The sequence below is a fragment of the Heterodontus francisci genome, chromosome 10 (genome assembly GCF_036365525.1).
Source record: "Heterodontus francisci isolate sHetFra1 chromosome 10, sHetFra1.hap1, whole genome shotgun sequence".
NCBI classification, from domain to species: domain Eukaryota; kingdom Metazoa; phylum Chordata; class Chondrichthyes; order Heterodontiformes; family Heterodontidae; genus Heterodontus; species Heterodontus francisci.
This window is the reverse complement of record NC_090380.1, coordinates 71,695,303-71,720,371: the sequence shown is the minus strand read 5'-3', so window position 1 is coordinate 71,720,371 and position 25,069 is coordinate 71,695,303.

Genomic DNA, 25,069 nt, shown 5'->3' with positions numbered 1-25,069 from the left:
AATTTTGCTGAAGATGATGGGACCCATCACCATGAGGAGATGCTGCCAGGTAAAGCCAATTGGCTGACAGCTCTGGAGACAAGAGCTTGTCCCTTAAAGAGACGGTGTCCCTGATGGCGGACAGTTAATTAGCTGCCGACAGTTAAATAGCTATGGGGGTCTGGCAGAGGGCCGAGGCATGTTCTCACCCTACCTTTCAGCCCACTGCCGGGACCCCAGTTGCCAGAATAAAATGTGGCCCAGATTTCCTGGACATTATCACATTGCTGTTTGTTGGAGCTTGCTGTGTGCAGATTGGCTGTCACGTTTCCTACATTGCAACAATGATTACAACTGTTCTTATGGCGTTGACCAACATTTCCACACTGGATAGAATGTACTCCAAGCTCTTTGCAAAGCCCTGCAAGTTGGCGCTGGGATTTTCCATGGTCCTTGACAGTGATAGCAAGCCTTCTGACAGGACTGCCAACACACCAATCATTTCATTGTGCATGCCATCAACCTTTTTCTGTACGTCACCCCATAAAATCCTCATCTGAGTCCACTGCTGCAGGTCTCATTTGTGGCCTCGCCTGCTAGTAAGTTGACACATGTGCTACCCTATCCTCCTGCTCTTCCTGCAAGCCACTTGTGCCCCGTGACTCACCACTTGCAAATGCTACCTTTATGCTATCTTCTAAATTACATGCAGTGCTGATATCTGAGCTGGTGGCTGTGAGTGTGAGATCAAGTGACAGTGTTTCATCATCTTCCACCTCTTGTTCCTCTTGCACTTCATGTTCCTGCACCATTGCCTGGTCAGTTGGCAGTTCTTGGGTGTCTGAGAGGAGAATGGTACAAGAGTAGGGCTGCAGTGAGGGAAGGTCTGGAAAGATAGAGGTAAATGCTTACACCTGCTGCAGCATTTAAATCAGAAGAGATTGTGGGATCGGGGGAAATGGGATGTAAGAAGAAGGATTAGTTAGGAAGCACTCTCTCCTCCATTGGGGTGAGAATTTTCATCCACGCCTGCCCCTGCCAGATAGGTTCTGCTGCTTCTGGTTGTTTACCAACTTCTCCTGCAAGAGAGAGGGAAGTCTGTCAGTGAGCATGGTGCAATGTGTTTGAATGTTGTGTCATAACTGAATATCTGGCAGTGTGTGCAAGCTGTGAGATATGGGTGCGAGCCTTGCAGCAGTGCTAAGTGTGTGAGGGTAAGGTGAAACCATGAATGTGAAGTATGAGTCATTCTAAAGTGGTGGAGGAGCAGAGGGACCTGGGTGTATAAGTGCATAAGTCATTGAAGGTGGCAGGACAGGATGAGAGAGTGATTAATAAAACATCCAGTACAAAAGCAAGAAAGTTATGTCAAACCTGTATAAAACACTGGTTTGGCCTCAATTGGAGTACTGTATCCAGTTCTGGGCACCACACTTTAGGAAAGATGTGAAGCATTAGAGAATGCGCACTAAAGATTCACAAGAATGGTTCCAGGGATGAGGAACTTTAGTTATGAAGATAGATTGGAGAAGTTGTGACTGTTTTCCCTGGAGAAGTGATGGTTGAGTGGTGTCGAAAATCATGAGGGATCTGGACAGAGTAGATAGGGAAAAACTGTTCCTACTGGTGGAAAGATTGAGAACAAGGGGGCACAGATTTAAGGGAATTGGCAAAAGAAGCAATGGCAAAGCGAAGAAAAACTTTTTAACGCAGCGAGTGGTTAAGGTCTGGAATACACTGCCAGAGAGTGTGGTGGAGGTAGGTTCAATCGACACATTCAAGAGGGAATTGGGTTATTATGTGAAAAGGAAGAATGTGCAGGGCTACAGGGAGAAGGTGGGGGAGTGGCACTTGGTGAATTGCCGTTTCAGAGAGCCAGCACAGACACAACGGGCTGATTGTCTCCTTCTGTGCTGTAACAGTTCTGTGATTCTGAGTCATAGTTGATAGAGATTTTTGGTATGTGAGTGAAAGGGTGGCATGGTGAATGGAGCAGTGTGTGAGGCAAATGGTTCAGTTGTAAGGATATGACATTTGAAGAAGCATTCAATGACTTTGACTTGACCACGTGAGGCCACTGAGCTTCTTCCTCCACTGCATCCAGGTCCTCGGGGCTGGATTGCTAGCATTGACCATGACAGCTATCTGATCCCATTGCCTTCACAGTGTCTATCTGGAGGATCTCCTAATTCCCTGTGGACAGAGGACTTCTCTCCTCCTGTCCACCTCCTGCTCCAAAGTCTCCAGTGCTGCATTTGTGAATCTTGGAGCCACTCTCTGCCCTGTTGTGCAATTAGACAGTGTTCTTCCTGCTCAGAAGGTCTTCCTCAGCCTCGTCCAGCACCTTCTGCAGACAGTATGTGCCTCGCTTTAAGAGGTGCAGGCTGGTTTGAGGTAGTGCAGGACTAGATTTAAGTGGTGTTAACCTTGCAAGATCTAGGGCTCCTTGCTGACGCATGCAACCACTCATCAGTGCATTTAGCAGGCAGCATGAAGTTTGTCTTCTGCTTGCATCGAAAATAATGGGCATAGGTTAATTACTCATTGAGATCTCCAGGTCTGTTTTCAGGCATTTTATCCAATTTTTCTCCCAAATGATCTAAACAACTGATTTAACTTTTATATTCTTGAATCAGTGTTACATTGTCCTACAGCTGTAAATATAAGGCGTCACTTCACCAAATGCACCATGCTTGTACAACAGTATATTTCAACAGGGGAGTTTTTGCAAGTGCTTAATATCAGTTCTGAAGTTACATATTGAAATTCATAATTAGGACAGAAGTGCACCAAAATTAAGGTAAAAACATAAAGAAAAATATTGCAGATGCTGGAAGTCTGAAATAAAGCTTTAAAAAAACTGGAAACACTTCACCGGTCAGGCAGCATCTGTAGAGGTTAACGTTTTAGGTTTTATGACCTTTTGAACAGAACCCAGAATGTGATAATGCTGTTTTGAGTAAGCAGCTGGAAAAATACAAACTTGTGACATGGCTTTTCTGTCAAAATAGAGTTGTAGTTCTTGGAAGTATGTAAACGAAAATGATGATTGAAAATGGACTTTGTAGCTTAACTTGGAGAAAGCCACAATTATTCTTCTGAACAAATACCTTTTAAACATCCACCCACGTCACCAGGGTGTAAAGGCTGCATAACTCTCAGTGAGAGCTGGTTGTGAAAGTTGGTTCTATACCCTTCTTTCTAAAACAGGAATGGCACACCCACACTATATACTTGCTGTTATACTATTCACGGAAACTGCCATGCACACATTAAATCTAGGGCAGCCAATGTCAGATGTGTGAAAGAAAAATAGCATATTTTTTCATTTCAGAATTACTGTCATGTTCATTTTATGGGCGTAAGAATCTGAAATATCACAACTGCAAAATACATTTTTACAAATAAGCATCTTATCCACTGTTTATTAGATTTTTTTTTGGTCTGCCAGGTGGTTGACAAATGGGGGTGGATTTTTCATTTCCGACGGTGGACATGAACAATGGCAGTCCACTCGTGCAAACCACATGATGCAGAGCTGCAGCAATATTAAACACAGCGGCTTATTTATATGGCTGGGGTGGTTACCCCCCCACTTGACGTGGAGGGGGCAGGCGGTTGGTCCCCAGCAATGGCGTCAGGCGCCACTACGCAGGCCCCAATGCCATTTTTAAAGGGCTTCAAGGCCTACATTGCAATTTAAATTTTTAAAGGAGTGATAATTCTGAAAAATGAAATAAAGTGATCCTGACCCTCTCCCACCCTCATCTCATTAACCACAGAAGTAATTACCTGCCCTCTCCTCCCACAAAACACTTACCTTATGCTCCCAAACTTCCCCCATCAAAGTTTATCAATTTTAAACTTTTCCCCTTCCCACCACCCCCTGGACTAATGAAATTAGTTTGACCCCACTCCCACATCCCTGCACTGAAAAACTTACCTGCTCCATCCTCCCCACCAGTGTTGCACCTTGGATACCCAGACAGGTATCCAAAGGTGCAGGAATGCCAGCCACCGGTGCCACTATCACCCCGGAACGGAAGGCACGAGTAGGTAAGTAATTAATTCATTTATTTTAATATATTAACATATTTAAGTTTTGATCCCAAGCAGCAAGGGGGCCACCATGAGGCCTCGACGCCGTCGGCAATATTGGGTTGGGCCTTCCTGGGGTCAAGGCCCGTGGCGGGCCTCTGTCGGAGGCATTTTCCAGCACCCCCACCATGACCCCCAGGGGGGCTAGAAAATCCAGCCAATGCAAAGACTTATCACCATGTTTAGCAGTCTCCAAATCAATTTAGAAAGGAGAGAACTTGCATTTATATAGCACTTTTCACAACCTCAGGATATCTCAAAGTGCTTTACTGCCAATGAGGTACATTTGAAGTTCTGTTTTAATGGAGGAACTGAGAAATTTAATGAGCAAAGTTTCAGTTTTCTTGTTATGGAGTGTGCAGTCTCTCACAATAGGAACAGACGTCAATTAGTTAAGTCCAGAAAAGTTAGGCACAGGATGGCAGGAACCAAGACTAGTAATCTCAAATGTGAGCAGGGCTAACGTTGAAGCTTAACCAACTAAAACGAGGCAATTTCAGTTGTTTGCAACATAACAAGAAACGTTTGTGAGTCATACATTCATAAATTATATTATTTAAAATACACCTGGCCCACATATAAAATTCTGGATCAGAGTGAGCAACAGTGTAATACTTTAATTATGATGTTTCAACAATTTCATAAAACATAAGTTTCAGTAATCTACAAAAATACATGAGAAAGCAAGGAGTGAGACATGGTTTTTGTAGCCAATTAGCCCTGTTCCACAGTATTCGTGGATTCTGTCCAATTTATTTAACTTCCTCATGGAAGATTCTACAAAGTTCCTCTAGACTGCCGTCACATCATACTGTCTGATTGCAGCCAGCACATCCCAGCAATGGCTTCTCTTCCTGCCCCTTGCTGAATTCTTGAAGAATCAATCCTCAGCCTCTCCTCATTTTCTCATCAACATGCTACTTCTTAGTGAGATTATCTGCAAGCACAGGGTCAGCTTCCAAATTTATGCTGATAACACCAGCTCTTTCTAACCACCGTGACTCATTTACTGCCTGGCATCAAGTCAAAGTTTCCTCCAAATGAACATTGAGAAAAACAAGGTCATTGATTTTAACCCCACCAAAGACGCTGCCTCCTTGTCACTGATGCACAGAATTACATCATAATTACAACACTGGAAGAGGCCAATTGGCCCAAATAGTCCATGTTGGGGTTTATCCTCCAAAAGAATAGTAGTCCTAATCCCATGTATCCACCCTGTTTTCATATCCCTTTCTCTCCTTTCCTTCAATTACCTTTCTAACTTGTTCTTAAATGGCCTCTGACTCAGTCACTAACTTTGGTAGTGCATAATACAGTCTCTCAACCCTCTGTGTAAAAAAATGATTCTGCACCAACCCCATTTCTCTGGATCAGGGTTCATTGAATTTGCCACCAATAGGGAGCTCACTAGTGCAAAAAGGGCAGGACTACTGCAGCAACTGAAGAGGCAAGAATAGAGTTAAAGGGGCATAAGCACCCTGGAGACTGATGGAGCTCCAGTCCTGCAGGCTTCGGCAGAGACATAAGCCTGCAAATGGAAGTTCTTGTGGGCAAACACGACTAGGGTTTCTCCCAACATCAGCGGAACTTAAACTGTTTACGCTGTTTCCTGGGACCTAGCACTAGTTCCCACCATGTTGACATCTATACTCCATAACCCAGTTATTTCCCAGGCCCTGGGAACTAGAAGTGAGTGTAGTAGTCTGGGGGGGCAGGGGGAGGGGGAGCAGTGGGCTGTGGATTCTCCAGTATATTGCAAAGGACAATCCTGGCCTTTTCCCCTTGCTAATTTTGGGGTGCCAGGCCATTTGTAACAACTCCAGCAGAGGCACAATTGATGTCAATTAAAAGTCCAGGGATCAAACCTGAAAACGTCTTGGTGCAATGGTGCCACACAATGCATTTACTAACTGAGCCACTAGGAAATCAGCATTCTTTTATGTTAAGCAAATTAGTATGGTGTTGGTTAATATTAGCAAGTTGGGTATTTCAGACAGTGCTAATAGTGATGCTTCATTTATGTTCCACCAAATAAAAATAATTTAATTCAAAGATGATCTTTTTGAGAGATTGCATTCTATCCCTACATTAATTATGCTTTAGCCAAATCTAGGCAACAATATTTGCCACAACAGGTCATCTGCAGAGGTAGCATTTATTATAATGTTGGACCTATGGGCATCAAATGACGTAGAAAACATTATGGTGAAAACTAGCAGAAGATTTAATTGTGGATGACATATCATTACCATATTTTATTGATAAATGGTTTCAGGTCCTCTTTATAGAGTGCAACATATAAAAGTCACCAGTGTATCTTTAGTGAGGAAAATTCAGAAATCTTGGGGGGAAAAATTGGATAAGCCTTCATAATAGGTGCAGAAATTGTGATTCGTGATTCATTCATAGTGATGCAGGCAGCATGCAGCCTTAATGCTGCTTGCTTATTTGAATGATCATTGCATACAGCCCACTGCTAAATGTGCTGCCAAGTGATTTCACACCTCAGCAGAGAGCCCTAAATTGTGTGAGACTAGCACTGTTTAAAGCTAGCCTGTATTTCTTAAAGACAGCTTACATCCCTTGAAGGGGAGGTGCATTCTGGCTGCAGCAGGGCCTGGAAGTGCTTGGGGAAGTGTCTCTGAGGAGGAAGAAGAGTGCAAATGGCACAACAGGGCAGACACTGTGCTCCAAGGTTCTCAGATGCAGCACTGGAGGCCTTGGTGCAGGAATTGGACAGAAGGAGAGAGGTCCTCTTCCCACAAGGGACCAGGTGGCCCACCAGGCAGACACTGAGTAGGCAGGGGGTGTAGATAGCAGTCGCGGTCAATGCATGCAGTGTCGTCCCGAGGACCTGGATGCAGTGCAGGAAGAAGTTTAATGACCTCACATGAGTGGTCAAGATTGGTGAATGCATCTTCACATGCCATATTCTTATAAATGAACCACTAGCCTCACACATTGCTCAATGCAACATCCACTCTTTGCTCACCTACCAAAAACCTCTATCAAGAATGATTCAGGCTTCACCTCACTCTCACACACTTAGCACTGCTGCAAACACACACAGCCAGCTATTCAACCATGATAGGTACATCACCCAAACACATTGCACCACACTCACTGACACGGTGGCGTAGTGGTATTATCACTGGACTAGTAACCCAGAGACCCGAGGTATTTCTCTGGGGACAGGGGTTCGAATTCCACCACAGCAGAAGGTGGAATTTAAATTTAATTAATAAATCTGGACTTAAAAGCTAGTCTAATGATGGCCATGAAACCATTGTCAATTGTTGCAAAAACCCATCTGGTTCACTAATGTCCTTTAGGGAAGGAAATCTGCTGTCCTTACCTGGTCTGGCCTACATGTGACTCCAGACCCACAGCAATGTGGTTAACTCTTACATGTCCTCTGAAATGGCCTAGCAAGCCACTCAGTTGTACCTAACTGCTACAAAGTTAATAAAAAGGAATGAAACCAGACGGACCACCCGGCATCGACCGAGGCACCGGAAACGACAATGGCAAACCCAGCCATGTCAACCCTGCAAAGTCCTCCTTACTAACATTTGGGGACTTGTGCCAAAGTTGGGAGAGCTGTCCCACAGACTAGTCCTCCTTAGACAGCACCTTCCAAACCCACGACCTCTACCAACTAGAAGGACAAGGGCAGCAAATACATGGGAACACCACCACCTGCAAGTTCCCCTCCAAGTCACACACCATCCTGACTTGGAACTATATCGCCATTCCTTCACTGTCGCTGGATCAAAATCCTGGAACTCCCTTCCTAACAGCACTGTGGGTGTATCTACCCCTGCAGTGGCTCAAGAAGGCAGCTCACCACCACCTTCTCAAGGGCAATTAGGGAATGGTGGCCTAGCCAGCGATGCCCACATCCCACGAATGAATAAAAAAAAACAATTCCCTCTCTCTTGCAGGACAAGGTGGCCCATAATCAAAGGCAGCAGGAGCTAACCAACGGGGCAGGCATGGCTGCACCACCACGGAAAAGACGGTGCTGACTATCATTGAAGCAGCTACAATGGAGCTGTGGCCAGCAGGAGGGCTGAAACCAAAGAAGATGACAACATGTTCTTACCAAATCCAACCTCTCACATCCCACTTCCCTCTCATCCCACAATGTCTTCTGATTTGCAAGCTGCAGATGGTCTAAGCAAGTACCTCTTGCTTCAACCCCCCCACCCCCTGCCACCCCCACCACCCTTCGCTCATCACAACTCTATCCTGGTGCATTTCTTTTTTCAGATACCCAAGAACTGCCACCTGGCCAAGCAGTGGAGCAAGATCCTGAAATGCAAAAGCAGCGAGACACCGATGATGATGAAACAGTATCACTCAATCTCACACTGTCAGCCACCAGCTCAGATACTGGCACTATGTGTACTGTAGAGAATAGCATAGAGGTGGGATCTGTACATAGTGGTCTGGATTTTCCAGCGGGGGTCGGGACTCCAGTGTAGGGCGCATATGGGGGTCCCGAGTCCGTCCATGTCGTCAGTGAGCTCTCCAGCGCAACCTTCGTAGGGCAACCTCCTAATTGGCTATCTCCAATAATCGCTGCCCTATTAAAGATGGCGGATGAGGCAGGCAGACGGAAGCAAGGGCACCACAACATGGAGGCACCTTCGGCTGCCTGCAGTGAAATCATAAATTAAAAGGCCTGAAACCAGTAGAGCCATCAGGTTGGAGGGGAAAACCCTCAGCAAGCCTATTCATGGACAGGTTTGCAGACTTTCATAGCCGTGGCCCAGTCTTTGGGCCATGGAGCCTCCAGATATGTTGACTCCCTGGCCTGCCACCAGGAGGCCACCTCTATTGAGACACCAGCCTCGGCACACAGCGGGAGGTCACTCCAACGTTGGTAAAATACCAGCACAAGCGCAAAATGGCCACTAAGTGGTGCCTTGATTGGTTTCCCATCTCTCTGGAGTGGGAAGTTGACCCAGTTCCCAGCATGCACCAGGAAAGGGGTTGGGAAAATCCAGCCCAGTCACCGGGCATGAGTGGCGAAGACAGAGGGAATGAGTAATGCCGGTGCCAGAGGGTGAAGTCACACACGAGTTCTCCTGCAGAGGTCTCAGATGAGGACTTTGATGGGGTAGTGAACGGATAAAGGCTCATGGGTATGCACATGATATGCTTGCTATACTGGCAGGCCTGCCAAAAAAGCCTGCGGTCACTGTCAAGGAGGACGTCTGGCACTAACTTTTCATAAGACTTTGAGCGGAGCTTGGAGCCCATTCTTTCCAGCATAGAAGTGGTGTCCAACTCCATGAGAACACTTGTGGACACATCCATGATTTTGCGTCCAATGGTTGATGTCTCAACCTCCATTGCAGCACAAGCAGAAACTACCCAATGTCTCAGTGCTGCAGTCAAAGCTCAGACTGAAGTCATGAAATCTCAGCTTGTTACCATGTAAGCCCAGCTTGGTGCTATGCTTGCCATCTTGGCTATGGATACCAGTGTTCAAGGGGGCATCCAGGCTCTCACAGAGCAATAGTAATCTGTGCTCCAGCAGATTACTTGGTTTGCTGAGACACCATCCCAAAGAAGTGGCAGTGGCTCCGTGGAGCACAGACCTGCTGTCCTCTCTCAGGATGACAACATTTGTCCTCTGACCACTGCCACTCTGCCAGTGCCCTTACTGTTGCCTGTCAGTCAGCCCAGACTGCTGCCACCCATGCCAAGATGCTGCAGTCTGAAGCTGGGTCCTGAAGGCGCAGAGATGCTCAATGTCATCCTGCAAGGCCAATTGCAAACTCCACCACTGAATGCCAGCAGCCTTTCACCAGCCATGCTGCAGGCTCTGGGCTAGCATCACTCTCCTGTCTTGTACTTTGTAGATGGTGGATATGCTTTGGGGAGTCAGGAAGTGAGTTACTCGCTGCAGGATACCTAGCCTCTGACCTGCTCTTGCAGCCATGGTATTAATATGGCTATTCCAGTTCAATTTCTGATCAATGGTAACCCCTAGGATGTTGATAGTGGGGGAATTCAATGATCGTAATGCCATTGAATGTCAGGATGCAGCAGATCACACTGAATCAGGACACATGCTCCAGTGAGTACTGCAGGGCTCCTCCAGAGCACTCCAGGCAGTGAATATGTCACTTTAACAGCAATGGTATGCTCTGTGATATTTCATAAGGCAGCATGGCTCTCATTATATGCATGTTGTTCACATGTGGCGGGGTTGTGCAGTGAAGTTATGAGTTAGATGTTAAGCAGATAGCCCTTGTCACCCAGCAGCCACCCCTCTGGTTTGACGTGGTTGCTCAAATACTGAGAACAGACTGTACAAAATAAACACTTCATGGCTGAAACCAGGAGAACAGGAATTTACTTGCCTGATGTGCTGAGCATGGTCGCTTAGCATTCAGTTTGTGTTTGCAATAAGTCTCAGCGTTTAGAAGCGGAGCTCACAATGACACATATGTGCAGTCAGTGACACCCTGCATTTCGGGTAATGCTGCTGTCCTGGCAAAGCCACATGCATGCTTTGCCTGCTTCTTTCTGGTTGGAGAGAAGACAATGAACTCCCCTCTTTTGGCACAAAGAGTATCAGTCACCTTCCTTATGCAGCAGTGGATGGCAAACTGGGAGATGTTGGAGATGTCGCCTGCTCCAGCCTGGAAGGATTGCGACACAAAGAAATTCATGGCTACAATCACCCTCACAGCCATTGGCAACACCATCCATGCCCTGCTCTGAGGTTGCAGGTCTGCCAGTAAGAGGTAGCAAATTTCCCTGAGCACCTCCTTCATGAAATGGAGCTGGTACATATGCTGCCACTGGCTTAGGTTGAGGTAAGAGAAATGCTCGAGGAAGACACAGGGTGGATAAGGCCTCCTGCTGAGAGGACTCCTTCCCCTCCACCTCCTCTCTGCAGGTAGCTTGTCCTCTTCTATGCTGCCTCTGCTCAACCTTCCTCCTCTGCTGCAGCCCAAGGGGCATGGTAACTACAGCACCCATGACTGGGAGCAAGTGGTCTGACCAGAACCCTTAAAGTGAGAAGCAAGGCCTTTTCTAAGTGTAGCCCCACTCGCTGTCGATCTCACCAACATTGAACAACTCTGGAATACACCAAGCACTTCGACAAAGAAAGACAGAGTCAGTAAAAATTAATCAGTGACTAACCTGAGTGATTGATGATGCCTTTAAACAGTGCTGGTATGGGGTTCCTTCCTGCTGCTCAATGCATGTTGAGCTGTGCATGTTTACAAGAGATCGTTAATTGGAGCAGCGATGTCGAAAGTATCAGTGCTGGCATCAAATCTGTGTAACTTGCTGACTGACGTCACGATCTGCATTCTTTGGGCACATGGTCTTAATGCCGTCAGGCGGAGGTGTGCAGGCGTGGCATGGACGCCATTTTGGGACTACAATGTCACATATAGTGCCAAAGCTACGAGCGCTATGGGGCTGAATTTTGCAGTCAATATTTTTTATCTCTGTGTTCTGTGGAGGTGAAACAGACATGCGTGCCCCAATGAGTTTTTATAATAGCAGCAAAACTCCTACTACTCTGACAGGGCAACCAAAATCTGGCAAGGGACCAAGAAAATAATCCCAAAACATGTTTTATAATGTCCACAGACAACAAAGAGATTGCCTTCAGGGGCTATTTTAAGGCCCAGTACAGGATCAATGCCTGCTCGGCAGGGTCTCACACTCATGTAATTTTTGGCGGTTCATATGTGAAACCAAGACACATTGGAGCCATGTTCTTCCCCAAATTGCACTCCCCTGCCAGGATTGCTTCACATTTCCAATCTCGCTGGCCCCTGAAATTTCAAACCCTTGGTCTTCACAAAAGACCAAATCCTTTTGGATGAGGTTTACTATGAGCAACTAAAGAGTGCAGAGCCCAATTTTAACTCATTCAAAACCCATCCACTTGCTCAGAGTTAAAATCGGACCCTGTGAGTTCTCTTTATGCATAAACTGTGAAACCTTACCCTTTTTTTTATTCGTTCTTAGGATGAGGGCATCGGTGGCAAGGCCAACATCTATTGCCCATCTGTAATTGCCCATGAGAAAGTGGTGGTGAGATGCCTTCTTGAACCATTACAGTCCATGTGGTGTAGATACACAAACAGTGCTGTTTGGAAGGGAGTTCAGGGTTTATGGCCCAGTGACAGTGAAGGAATGGTGATGTAGTTCCAAGTCAGGATGGTGTGTGACTTGGTGGGGAACTTGCTGGTGGTGGTGTTCCCATGCATCTGCTGCCCTTGTCCTTCTAGGTGGTAGAGGTCAGGTTAGGAAAGTGCTGTCTAAGGAGCCTTAGTGATTTGCTGCAGTGTATCTTGTAGATAGTACATACTGTGCGTCGGTGGTGGAGGGAGTGAATGTTTGTGGACGGGATGCCGTTCAAGTGGGTTTCTTTGTCCTGGATGGTGTCAAGCTTCTTGAGTGTTGTTGGAGGTGCACCCATCCATGCAAGTGGAGAGTATTCCATCAGACTCCTGACTTGTGCCTTGTAGATGGTGGATAGGTTTTGGGGAGTCAGGAGGTGAGTTCCTCGCCACAGGATTCCTAGCCTCTGACCTGTTCTTGTAGCCACGGTATTGATATGGCTCCTCCAGTTCACTTTCTGGTCAATGGTAACCCCCAGGATGTTGATAGTGGGAGATTCAGTGATGGTAATGCCATTGAATGTCAAGGGGAGATGGTTAGATTCTCACTTGTTGGAGATAGTCATTGCCTGGTACTTGTGTGGTGTAAATGTTATTTGCCACTTATCGGCCCAAACCTGAATGTTGTCCAGGTCTTGCTGAATGCAGGCACAAACTGCTTCAGTGTCTGAGGAGTCACAAATGGTACTGAACACTGCGTAATCATCAATTAGCATCCCCATTTCTGACCTTATGTTGGAGGGAAGGTCATTGATTAAGCAGCTGAAGATGATTGGGCCTAGGACACTACCCTGAGGAATTCCTGCAACAAAGTCCTGGGACTGAGATGTTTGACCTCCAGCAACCACAACCGTCTTCCTTTGTACTGGGTATGACTCCACCAGGGGAAAGTTTTCCCCCTGATCCTATTGACTTCAATTTAACTAAGGTTCTTTGATGCCGCACTTGGTCAAATGTTACCTTGATACCAAGGGAAGTCACTGTCACCTCACCTCTGGAATTTAGCTCTTTTGTCCATGTTTGGGCCAAGGCTGTAATGAGATCTGGAGCCAAGTGGCTCTGGCGGAACCCGAACTGCACATTGGTGAGCCAGTTGTTGCTGAGTAAGTGCCACTATATAGCAATGTCTGTTAGGTCTTGTGGTTCCCAGAGCTCTGAAATAATCACACTATTTACCGCAGATTCTGGAGCTTACATCTCTTATACTTTATACATCTCTACAAGCGTGGCAGAATGATATAATGTGTTTGGTACACAGACTGTAGTGCAGTAGTGGTTGATGTGGTATTATTGATATTCATTTTTCACATGATTGAACAATATAGATCCTATATCCTTTTGGGATAATATAACAATATAACACTGTCACTGACACCTTCCATCACTTTGCTGATAATCGAGAGTGGACTGATGGGGCAGTAATTGACCGGATTGGATTTGTCCTGCTTTTTGTGGACAGGACATAGCTGGGCAATTTTTCACGTTGTCAGGTAGATACCACTGTTGTAGCTGTACTGGAGCTGCTGCTGGCATGCTCTCCTGCACTCCTCATTGAACTAGGGTTGGTCCCCCAGCTTGATGGTAATGGTAGAGTGGGGGATATGCTGGTTCATGAGGTTACAGATTATGAATGAATACAATTCTGCTGCTGCTGATGGCACACAGCGCCTCATGGATACCCAGTTTAGTGCTGCTAAATCAGTTCTGAATCTATACCATTTAGCATGATGGTAGTGCCACACAACACAAGGGAGAGTGTCCTCAGTGTGGACAGGTTTTTGTCTGTCATGGACAGATGCATCTGCAACAGATGGATTTGTGAAGGATAGGTCAAGTCAGTTTTTCCCCAACAAACTGCTGCACGCCCAGTCTGGCAGATATGTCCTTAGTTATCTTAGAGATACAGCACTGAAACAGGCCCTTCGGCCCAGCGAGTCTGTGCCGACCATCAACCACCCATTTACACTAATCCTACACCAATTCCATATTCCTACCACATCCCCATCTGTCCGTATATTTCCCTACCACCTACCTATACTAGGAACAATTTATAATAGCCAATTTACCTATCAACCTGCAAGTCTTTGGCATGTGGGAGGAAACCGGAGCACCCGGAGGAAACCCACGCAGACACAGGGAGAACTTGCAAACTCCACACAGGCAGTACCCAGAATTGAACCCGGGTCACTGGAGATGTGAGGCTGCGGTGCTAACCACTGAGCCACTGTGCCGCCCTTCAGGACTTGGCTAGCTTGGTTAGTGGTGGTGCTGCCCACCCACTCCTGGTGATGGATATTGAAGCTCCCCCCACCCCACAGAGTACATTCTGTGCCCTTGCTACCCTCAGTGCTTCTTCCAAGTGGTGTTCATCATGGAGGAATACTGATTCATCATCTGAGAGAGGGCAGTATGTGGTAATCAGCAGGAGTGTTTCTTGCCCATGTTTGACCTGATGCAATGAGAATTCATGGAGTTGAAGTCAATGTTAAGGACTCCCTGTGCCATTCCCTCTTGACTGTATACCACAGTGCTGCCACCTATGGTAGGTATGTCCTGACCCACCAGCCAGGAACAGTGATGGAGGAGTCTGGAAAATGGCTGTGAGGTACAGTGAGTAGGACTACGTCAGGCTGTTCCTTGGACTCGTCTGTGGGACAGCTCTCCTAATTTTGGCACAAGTCTCCAGATGTTAGTGAGGAGGACTTTCGACTGGGCAGGGTGTGTCTTTGTCGTTTTCGGTGCCTGGGTCGATGTTGGGTGGTTCGTTTGGTTTTATTCTTAATTGACTTTTCTGTCATGGTTTGATACAACTAAGTGGCTTGCTAGGCCATTTCAGAGGGCAGTTAAGAGTCAATCACATAATTCAAGTTCTGGAGTCACACGTAGGTCAGACTGGGTATGGATGGTAGATTTCCTCACCCTGAAGGACATTAATGAACCAAATTTATGACTATTCTGTAGTTTCATGATCATTATTAATGAGGCTATCATTTGATTCCAGATTTATTAATTAATTGAATTTAAATTCCCTCAGCTGCCGTGGTGGGCTTTGAATTCATGTCTCCGGAGAATTAGGCGGGGCCTCTGGATTATTAGTCCACTAATATCAACACTGTGCTACCATCCCCTCCCCATTGGCTTCAGCAAGGAACAGGCCTGCACTCTAGAAATAGAAGACTCCTACAAATCTGTGCTGAGGCTAATGAGTCAGTGTTGTTGGGGGGTTTGACAGTCTCATTAATCAATGGCTTTGCTTAACCAGTGCTTCACTGTCTCATTTAATTAACTCATGCCAATTTGTTTGTGATATTCTGGTGCCACTTACATATAAAATCATTAGAAACAAAAATAAAATCTACTGTTTGCTGGCTAACTTACAAATTTGCATTTCTAACCATATATTTTTTATTCGTGCACAGGATGTGGTGTTGCTGGTAAGGACAGCAATTATTGTACATCCCTAATTGCCTTGAGAAGGTGGAGGCAAGCAGTGAAATTTGGTTCAGCATGTTTTGAGGATCATCTGTGCCAAATTCGCAACATCCGACATGGCCAGCGGAAGGCCAGAGGTGGTGCAGCTTCAGAATGTTCCCCCAAGTACCAACAATGACAATATGAACTGCCAGTTCTGTGGATGTCCATGTTGATCCCACTTCAGACATCCCAGTCATAGAGGACCCACAGAAGATAAAGAAATCATTTACAGCTTGGACAAACTCGATAACAAACAGTCTACCATGGATTCCTAGAGAAAGTGGTGGTGAAATACCTTCTTGAACTGCTGCAGTCTATGTAGAGTAGGTACATTCACAGTGCTATCAGGAATGGAGTTGCAGCATTTTGACCAAATGGAGAAATGGTGATATATTTCCAAATCAGGATGGTGTGTGACTTGGAGGGGAACTTGCAGGCAGTGGTATTCCCATGTGCCTGATGCCCTTGTTCTTCTAGGTGATAGATGTCGTGGGTTTGAAAGGTGCTATTGAAGAGGCCTTGGCGAATTGCTGCAATGCATTTTGGAGATGGTATACACTGCAGTCTCTGCGCACCTGTGGTGGACGGAATGAATGTTTAAGGTGGTACAGGGGGAGCCAATCAAGTAGGCTGCTTTGTTCTGGATGGTGTCGAGTTTCTTGAATGTTGTTGGAGCTGCACCCATCCAGGCAAGTGGAGAGTATTCCATCACACTCCCGACTTGTGCCTTGTAGATGGTGGACAGACTTTGGCGAGACAAGCAACGAGTTACTTGCCATAGATAACCCAGCCTCTGACATACTCTTGTAGACACAGTATTTATACATATGATCCAGTTACGTTTCTGCTCAATGGTAAACCCCAGGATGTTGATGATGATGGGGGGGATTCAGTGATGGTAAGGAAGGTCACTGACCCGAAACGTTAACTCTGCTTCTCTTTCCACAGATGCTGCCAGACCTGCTGAGTGATTCCAGCATTTCTTGTTTTTGTTTCAGATTTCCAGCATCTGCAGTATTTTGCTTTTATTTGAATGTTAAGAGGAACTGTTTAGACTCTGTTGTTAGAGATGGCCATTGTTTGGCACTTACGTGAGTGAATGTTATTTGCCACATACCAGCCCAAGCCTGAATGTTATTCATGTCTTGCTGAATATGGGCACAGACTACTTTATTACGTGAGCAGTTGCAAATGGAACTGAACAATATGCAATCATCAGTGACCATCCCCACTTCTGACCTTATGTTGAAGGGTCATTGATGAAGCAGTTGATGTTGGTTGGGCCTAGCACACTGCCCTGAGGAACTCCTGCCTTCAACAACCACAACCATCTTCCTTTGTGCTAGGTCTGACTCCAGTCAGTGGAGAGTATTTCCCCTGATTCCCATTGACTTCAATTTCACTCGGGCTCCTTGATGTCACACTCAGTCACAGGCTTCCTTGCATTGGAAGCACTTCAAAGAAGGTTCACACGGTTGATTCCTGGGTGAAGGGCATGTCTTATAGGGATAGGTTGAGCAAGTTGGACCTCTGCTCATTGGAGATTCTAAGAATGAGAGGTGATCTTATTGAAACATATAAGATCCTGAGGGAGCTTAACAGGGTAGATGCTGGAAGGATGTTTCTCCTCGTGGAGGAATCTAGAACCGGGGGCACAGTTTCAGAATAACGGGTCTATTTATTTTTTTACAGATACAGCACTGAAACAGGCCCTTCAGCCCACCGAGTCTGTGCCGACCATCAACCACCCATTTATCCTAATCCTACACTAATTCCATATTCCTACCACATCCCCACCTGTCCCTATATTTCCCTACCACCTACCTACACTAGGGGCAATTTATAATGGCCAATTTACCTATCAACCTGCAAGTCTTTGGCATGTGGGACGAAACCGGAGCACCCGGAGGAAACCCACGCAGACACAGGGAGAACTTGCAAACTCCACACAGGCAGTACCCAGAATTGAACCCGGGTCGCTGGAGCTGTGAGGCTGCGGTGCTAACCACTGTGCCGTCTCTCTTTTAAGACGGAGATGAGGAGGACATTTTTCTCTCAGAAGGTCGTTAATCATTGGAATTCTCTTCCCCAGAGATCAATGGAGACTGGGTCATTGAATATATTCAAGGCTGAGTTTGACAGATTTTTGATCTACAAGAGTTATGTGGGGCCAGGCAAGAAATTGGAGCTAAGACCACAGTCAGATCAGCTATGATTTTATTAAATGGCGGAGCAGGCGTGAGGGGCCAATTGGCCTACGCCTGCTCCTATTTCTTATGATTTATGTCAAGGGCAGTCACTCTCACCTTACCTCTAGAATTCAGCTCTTTTGTATATATTTGGACCATGATTGTAATGAGGTCTGGAGCTGAGTGGACCTGGCGGAACCCAAACTGAGCATTCACGAACAGGTTAATGCTGAATAAGTGCCACTTGATGGCACTGGCGACGACACCTTCTATTACTTTGTTAATTATTGAGCATGGACTGGTGGGGCTGCAATTGACCACACTATCATATTACTTAAAATAGAAATGAAGCTAACATATCTCGGAGGCAAAATTCTTTCCACTATTGTTTATTTCTACTGTGTTTATTTGCATGTTTTACAGTGAAAGTATGTTGATGTAGAAATCGGTATGTGTTGCACCTGTTTTTCAGCTGTAAATTCAGCAATGGCAAATCTATTAGTGGAACAGTCTGTGTGTGTTTGGGCCACTGCTAAATTCATCAGGGCTATTTTTCAGGTTTTCTTGGTGGGCATCTAAAACAAGCACTGGCAAATTACATATTTAAATGCATTTTAAGTCCCTTTGCTGAAATTGATTGGCAATATGTGGAACAGGGCCTCTTTAGCATATTGTTTGGCCACCTCCCACCCAGTAACTCGTTTTTGTGCAGTAGATATAATTGAAACCCACCGTGTATATTTAGGACTTGGTTTTATTTCCCATTAAGAAGACCTGGTATAGGAGTTTTCCCTGCATTTTGAAACAGACTATTGTGACACCTGACCATTTTTATATATAAAGAGAAGAGACTATTTTGCAAACGTACATGTAGTGAACAACATTCATCAAATACAGCTGTCTTTATGTTTGGCTTTTACATATGCTGCTGATAAACCACAGGCAGCACTTAATGTGGCTAGCAAGCAGTTAGATAGATTGAGGCATAGACATTCTTATTCAGCTAGGTCCGGATGCGTTGGACTGCACACATCCTGTGTGGTGACTCAAACCTAAAGATTATCTTTTGTCCTCACTACTTTGCATTCAAACAGTACGCTTTATGCAGGCAAAATATAAATAAGGGACGTCATGGTTAAGATGATGAAAATGATAAGTTCTGCAGCTCAGAGTATGCCTAACAGCATGCTTCTTTTTGGCAATTAAACCCTACTGCTACCAACGTTTTTGTTGTAGTATGTAGTTCACCCCTGGTTTCTCCAGATTAAGTGACAACCTGTATTTCCAAACTAGTTGAAACCAGTGGGAAATGTCAATTGGTCTTAACTGTTCTTTTCTGGTCTCAACTGTAAGTAAGTGGTCTCAACTGATGTTGTTTGGATACAGCTGGGATAACTTGCAGTCTTAACTGGTAGCCATTTAGTATTCCCAGTTGCTCAGTTGTCTTCAACTGGAACCGTTTGGGCTCATCTAGTACAGGTTGGCTTGCCGACTGGTTTAGCTGCAACCAATTGGCTGACAAAGTGGAACCAGTTGGAATTAAGTGGAGCCAGTTGACATATAGCTGCTTCAACTGTAACTAGTTGGCAGGCAGAATCTTTAAATTGGAAAATATTACTAATAGTCAATCCAGTTGAATCCAACTGATTGACTTAATCAAACCAGTAATATGCAGTTTTAAAAAATGCCCATGTCTCTCTTTCTGCCTGTGTGTTCTTTGGTTCTTTACAGACCCTGCATTTGCATCTTTTTTTTTCCAAAACTGTCTATGTGATATTCATTGAATTGGACTGCATTCTGCATTGCTGCATCTCTTTCTCCAACACAGCTTTGTGAGAAGTTGTAAAATATATTAAAATTTATGTTCTGCTTAAAAAGGTGCAAATATATTTAAATTCATGCTTTGATTGAAAAGACTGCAGAATATGTTTAAAGTAATTTATTAGTTTTTATGAAAGTTTTGGAAAAAAGTCGCAATTGTTACAAGCTGCACAGAATTTGCACTTTGGCACATATGGGCAGCTCTGGAAAAAAATACAAAAATGCAGGGTCCAACCACAGAATAGACAGAGCCAGAGATACAGCAAGAACCACAGAAGAAACTCACACAGCAGAATAACATAGAGTAGAAGAAGACATCAGAGAAAGACCTTTATCTGTGGAGAGAGAAACAGAGTTAACATTTCAGGTCTGTGACCTTTCATCAGAATAGCCTAAAAATCTTGGTAGTCAGATTGTTATTGAGTGTCTATCACTACCCCTCACATATTGGAAAACATGACATATTGCTTTTAAGTGGTGTTGTACCTCAGCAACTTGAACCCTCCTGAGAACAATTATCCTGTGTGATATACTCTATGCAAATCCAGTAATGGATAAATTCTGCTGTGCCCTGCATGTAGCATTTGCTTTGACAACATTACCTATGTCCATAAAAATGTGAGCAAAATACTACAAATGCTGGAACTCAGAAATTAGAACAGAAAGTGCCAGAAATACTCAGCAGGTCTGGCAGCATCTGTGGAGAGAGAAACAGAATTAACGTTTCAGGTCTGTGACCTTCCATCAGACTGGCAAAAGTTAGAAATGTAAGTCTTTGAGCAAGTAAAGGCGGGTGCGTGGGGGGGGGGGGGGGAAGAAGAACAAAAAGGAAGGTCTGTGATAGGACGGAGGGCAGACGAGATTAAATGACAGATGTCATGAAACAGAATGCAAATGGAATGCTAAATAGTTGTAGCAAAAGACGAAGCATGTGTCCAGAGATGGCAGAATAATGAACAGCTCTGTCTGAAAGCAAAAACAAGTTTAAGACTAGCACATGGTTAAAAAATAAATAATAAAATAAAAAAATATATAAAAATAATAAATAAATAATGGGGCTCATGGTCTGAAATTATTGAACTCAATATTGGAGTCATAGAGTTATACAGCACAGAAACAGGTCCTTCGGCCCATCATGTCTGTGCCGGCCAAAAAGCGCCTAACTATTCTAATCCCATTTTCCAGCATTTGGCCCGTCGCCTTGTATGCTATTGCGTTTCAAGTGCTCATCTAAATACTTTTTAACTGTTGTGAGGGTTCCTGCCTCTACCACCTCTTCAGGCAGTGCATTCCAGATTCCAACCAATATTGAGTCCAGAAGGCTGTTGAGTGCCTAATCGGAAGATGAGGTGCTGTTCTTCGAGCTTGTGTTGAGCTTCACTGAAACATTGCAACATGTCAAGGACAGAAATGTGGACGTGAGAGCAAGGTGGTGAATTAAAATGGCAAGCAACCAGAAGCTCGGGGTCTTGCTTGTGGACTGAGTGGAGGTATTACGCAAGGAAGAATAAAAAAGCAGAGTATTACTTGAACGGAGAACGACTGCAGTATTTCGATGTGCAGACATATCTAGGTGTTCTAGTGCAGGAGTCACATAAAGTTAATATGTAGGTATAGCAGGTAATAAAGAAGGCTAATGGAATGTTATCCTTTATTATGTGAGGAATTGAAAATAAGAGGAAGGATATTATGCTTCAATTATACAGGGCATTGGTGAGACCACATCTCGAGTACTGTATGCAGTTTTGGTCTCCTTATTTAAGGAAGGATGTAAATGCAATGGAGGCGGTTCAGAAGAGGTTTACTAGATTGATACCTCGAATGAGCAGGTTGTCTTATGAGGAAAGGTTGGATAGACTGGGCTTGTTTTCACTGCAGTTTAGAAGCGTGAGGGGAGACTTGATTGAAGTTTATAAGACCCTGAACGGTCTTGACAAGGTGGATGTGGAGAAGATGTTTTTTCTTGGGGGTGAGTCCAGAACTGGGGGTCACTGTTTTAAAATTAGGGGTTGCCCTTTTAGGACAGAGATGAGGAGAAATTCTTTCTCTCAGAGGGTTGTGCAACTTTGGAACTCTCTGCCTGAGAAGGTGGTGGAGGCAGGGACATTGAATATTTTTAAGGCGGAGGTAGATAGATTCTTGTTAGGCAAGGGGATGAAGGGTTATCGGGGGTGGATGGGAGTGTGGAATTCGAAACACAAACAGATCAGCCATGATCTTATTGAATGACGGAGAAGGGTTGAGGGGCCAAATGGCCTACTTCTGCTCCTAATTCATATGTTTGTATGTTCGTAATCTGGGTTTGGCCTTCCCAATGTAGAGGAGATCACGTTGTAAGCAGCAAATACAATATACTAAATTGAAAGATGTACAAGTAAATTACTGCTTCATCTGGAAGGAGTGTTTGGGGCCTTGGATGGTGAGGAGAGAGGAGGTAAATGGCAGGTGTTACACCTCCTGCAATTGCATAGGAAGGTGCCGTGGGAAGAGGATGAGTGTTGGGGGTGATGGAGTGGACTAGGGTGTCGTGGAGGGAACAGTCCCTTCGGAATGCTTATTGCGGAGGGGAGGGGAAGGTATGTTTGGTGGTGGCATCATGATGGAGGTGGTGGAAATGGAGGAGGATGATCCTTTGGATGTGGAGGCTGGTGAGGTGGAAACTGAAGACAAGGGGAACCCTATTCTGGGATGGAGGGGAAGGGGTGAGGGCAGGCAGCTTCGCGGAGCAAGGATCAAAAGTGGCTTCTCTACTCTGGCCTATTGTTAAGTATTTTGCATAAGCATTTATTCCGTTGACTTGTTGCACCAAAACCATTGTCTGTTGTCCTTTATTGTCTTGTCCAAGAACATGACTAATGTCAGTGCTCTCTGATCAGAAACAGATGATGGAGTAAAATCGCAAATGGCCTCCCAACTCTGATATATGAATGATGTTAATTATTTTTCCTCATGTTGCACCAAGAGAATAGGACCATGCCTAGGAGTGGTGGTGCACTCCCTTCATCACACAAGCAAACAGTGTTGGATATGCCTGCACCACCAGCACCAATGAGACAGAGTCAGCAAGCTCCAATTCTTAAAGAGCATGAAGAGGCCATGCAGTGAGCAGTTGCATACTTCATTGACGGCAAGGTAATTATTCTTACAATTAATTTTCAAAACATTAGATAATTTTTGGTTTCAACAGAAGGTGATGGATCATTATGACATTTGGAGCAGCTTTAAAATTGCCTCCATAATGACTTAAGTCATTCAGTGAGGCTAAACCATTGCAATGTGGAGTCTGGAATTAATTAGTTAGTTAATTAGAGTTCAAAACATCACAAATCTCTCTCTCCAGGAGCTTGGCAGGGAGGCCTCTTGTTTTGTTAGTCTGTGACTTTATCTTTTTCTCTTATTTACAACATGCTTCACACATCGCCTCTAAACCAAGGGACTGAGTGAGGAATCTGTCAATCATTGAGAAAATGCAAGACCTCAATAGAAAATCTGGTGAAACATCAAAAATCCAAATGTAATTAAGGTCTCAGTTTTGTATTTTGATTACAGCTGTAATTTAACATTATTGCTTTTTAACTGCTGTATTCACATATTTATTGATTTCTGCACTGTGTTTAATTTGATTTTTGCTATTTAACTGAGTTTTATGTGTTTTCCACTGTCACAATAAAATTTGAAACAAACAGCACAGTCAAGAGTGTTTTTAGCTTCACTGCATGACTACAGCACACACCACATAGGTCCCAAATGGAACGAGTTAAGCCAGAAACCAATCTAACTGGCCACAATTGTAAGCAATATAACTTTCAACTGAAGCCAATATAATTTAAAACTGGAACAAGTACAAATGTTCATTTCCAGAATGCATTTGATAAGGTGCCACATCAAAGGTTATTGCAGAAAATAAAAGCTCATGGTGTAGCTGGTAATATATTGGCATGGATAGAAGATTGGCTAACTAACAGAAAACAGAGAGTAGGCATAAATGGATCATTTTCTGGTTGGCAAGATGTAATGAGTGGTGTGCCACAAGGATCTGTGCTGGACCTCAACTTTTTACAATTTATATAAATGACTTAGATGAAGGAACCAAAGGTATGGTTGCTAAATTTGCTGATGACGTAAAGATAGGTAGGAAAGTAACTTGTGAAGAACACATAAGGGGGGCTGCAAAGGGATATAGATAGGTTAAGTGAGTGGACAAAGACCTGGCAAATGGAGTGTAATGTGGGAAAGTGTGAAATTGTCCAGTTTGGCAGGAAGAATAAAAAGGAAGCATATTATCTAAATGGTGAGAGATTGCAGAGCTCTGAGATGCAGAGGGATCTGGGTGTCCGAGTGCATGAATCGCAAAAGGTTAGTATGCAGGTACAGAACGTAATTAGGAAAGCTAATGGAATGTTATCATTTAACACGAGGGGAATTGAATACAAAATTAGGGAGGTTATGCTTCAGCTATGCAGGGCATTGGTGAGACCACATCTGGAGTACTGTGTACAGTACTGGTCTCCTTATTTAAGGAAGGATGTAAATGCATTGGAAACAGTACAGAGAAGGTTTACTAGACTAATACCTGAAATGGGCGAACTGTCTTACGAGGAAAGATTGGACAGGCTAGGCTTGTATCTGCTGGAATTTAGAAGAGTAAGAGGCAACTTGGTTGAAACATATAAGATCCTAAGGGTTGTTGACAGGGTGGATGTGGAAAGGATGTTTCCACTTGTGGGAGAATCTAGAACTAGGGGTCACTGTTTAAAAATAAGGGATCGCCCATTTAAGACAGAGATGAGGAGAAATGAGGGTCGTGAGTCTTTGGAATTCTCTTCCTCAAAGGGCAGTGGAAGCAGAGTCTTTGAATATTTTTAAGGCACAGGTAGATAAATTCTTGATAAGCAAGGGGGTGGAAGGTTATCAGGGTTAGGTGGAAATGTGGAGTAATCAGTTCAGCCATGAACCTATTGAATAGAGAAGCAGGCTCGAAGGACCCAGTGGCTTACTCCTGCTCCTAATTTGTATGGTCATATGTAAATGGTCAACTGGAAACAGTACAACTGGTCCAGTTGTCCAAATTTCCATGGTCAACCGGTTCAAGTGGACCAGTTACAACTGGTTTGGATTTATGGGAACAGACGAGTTGGATGTGTCGAGAAATAGCCTAAATACCTTGGCAGTCAGATTGTAATTGAGCATTTATCACCTCCCCTCACATATTGGAAGACATGACACATCGTTTTTAAGCCGTGTTGAATCTCAGCAACTTGAACCGTCCTGAGAACAATCATCCTGTGTGATACTCCATGCAATCCAGTAATGGATAAATACTGCTGTTACCTGCACGTA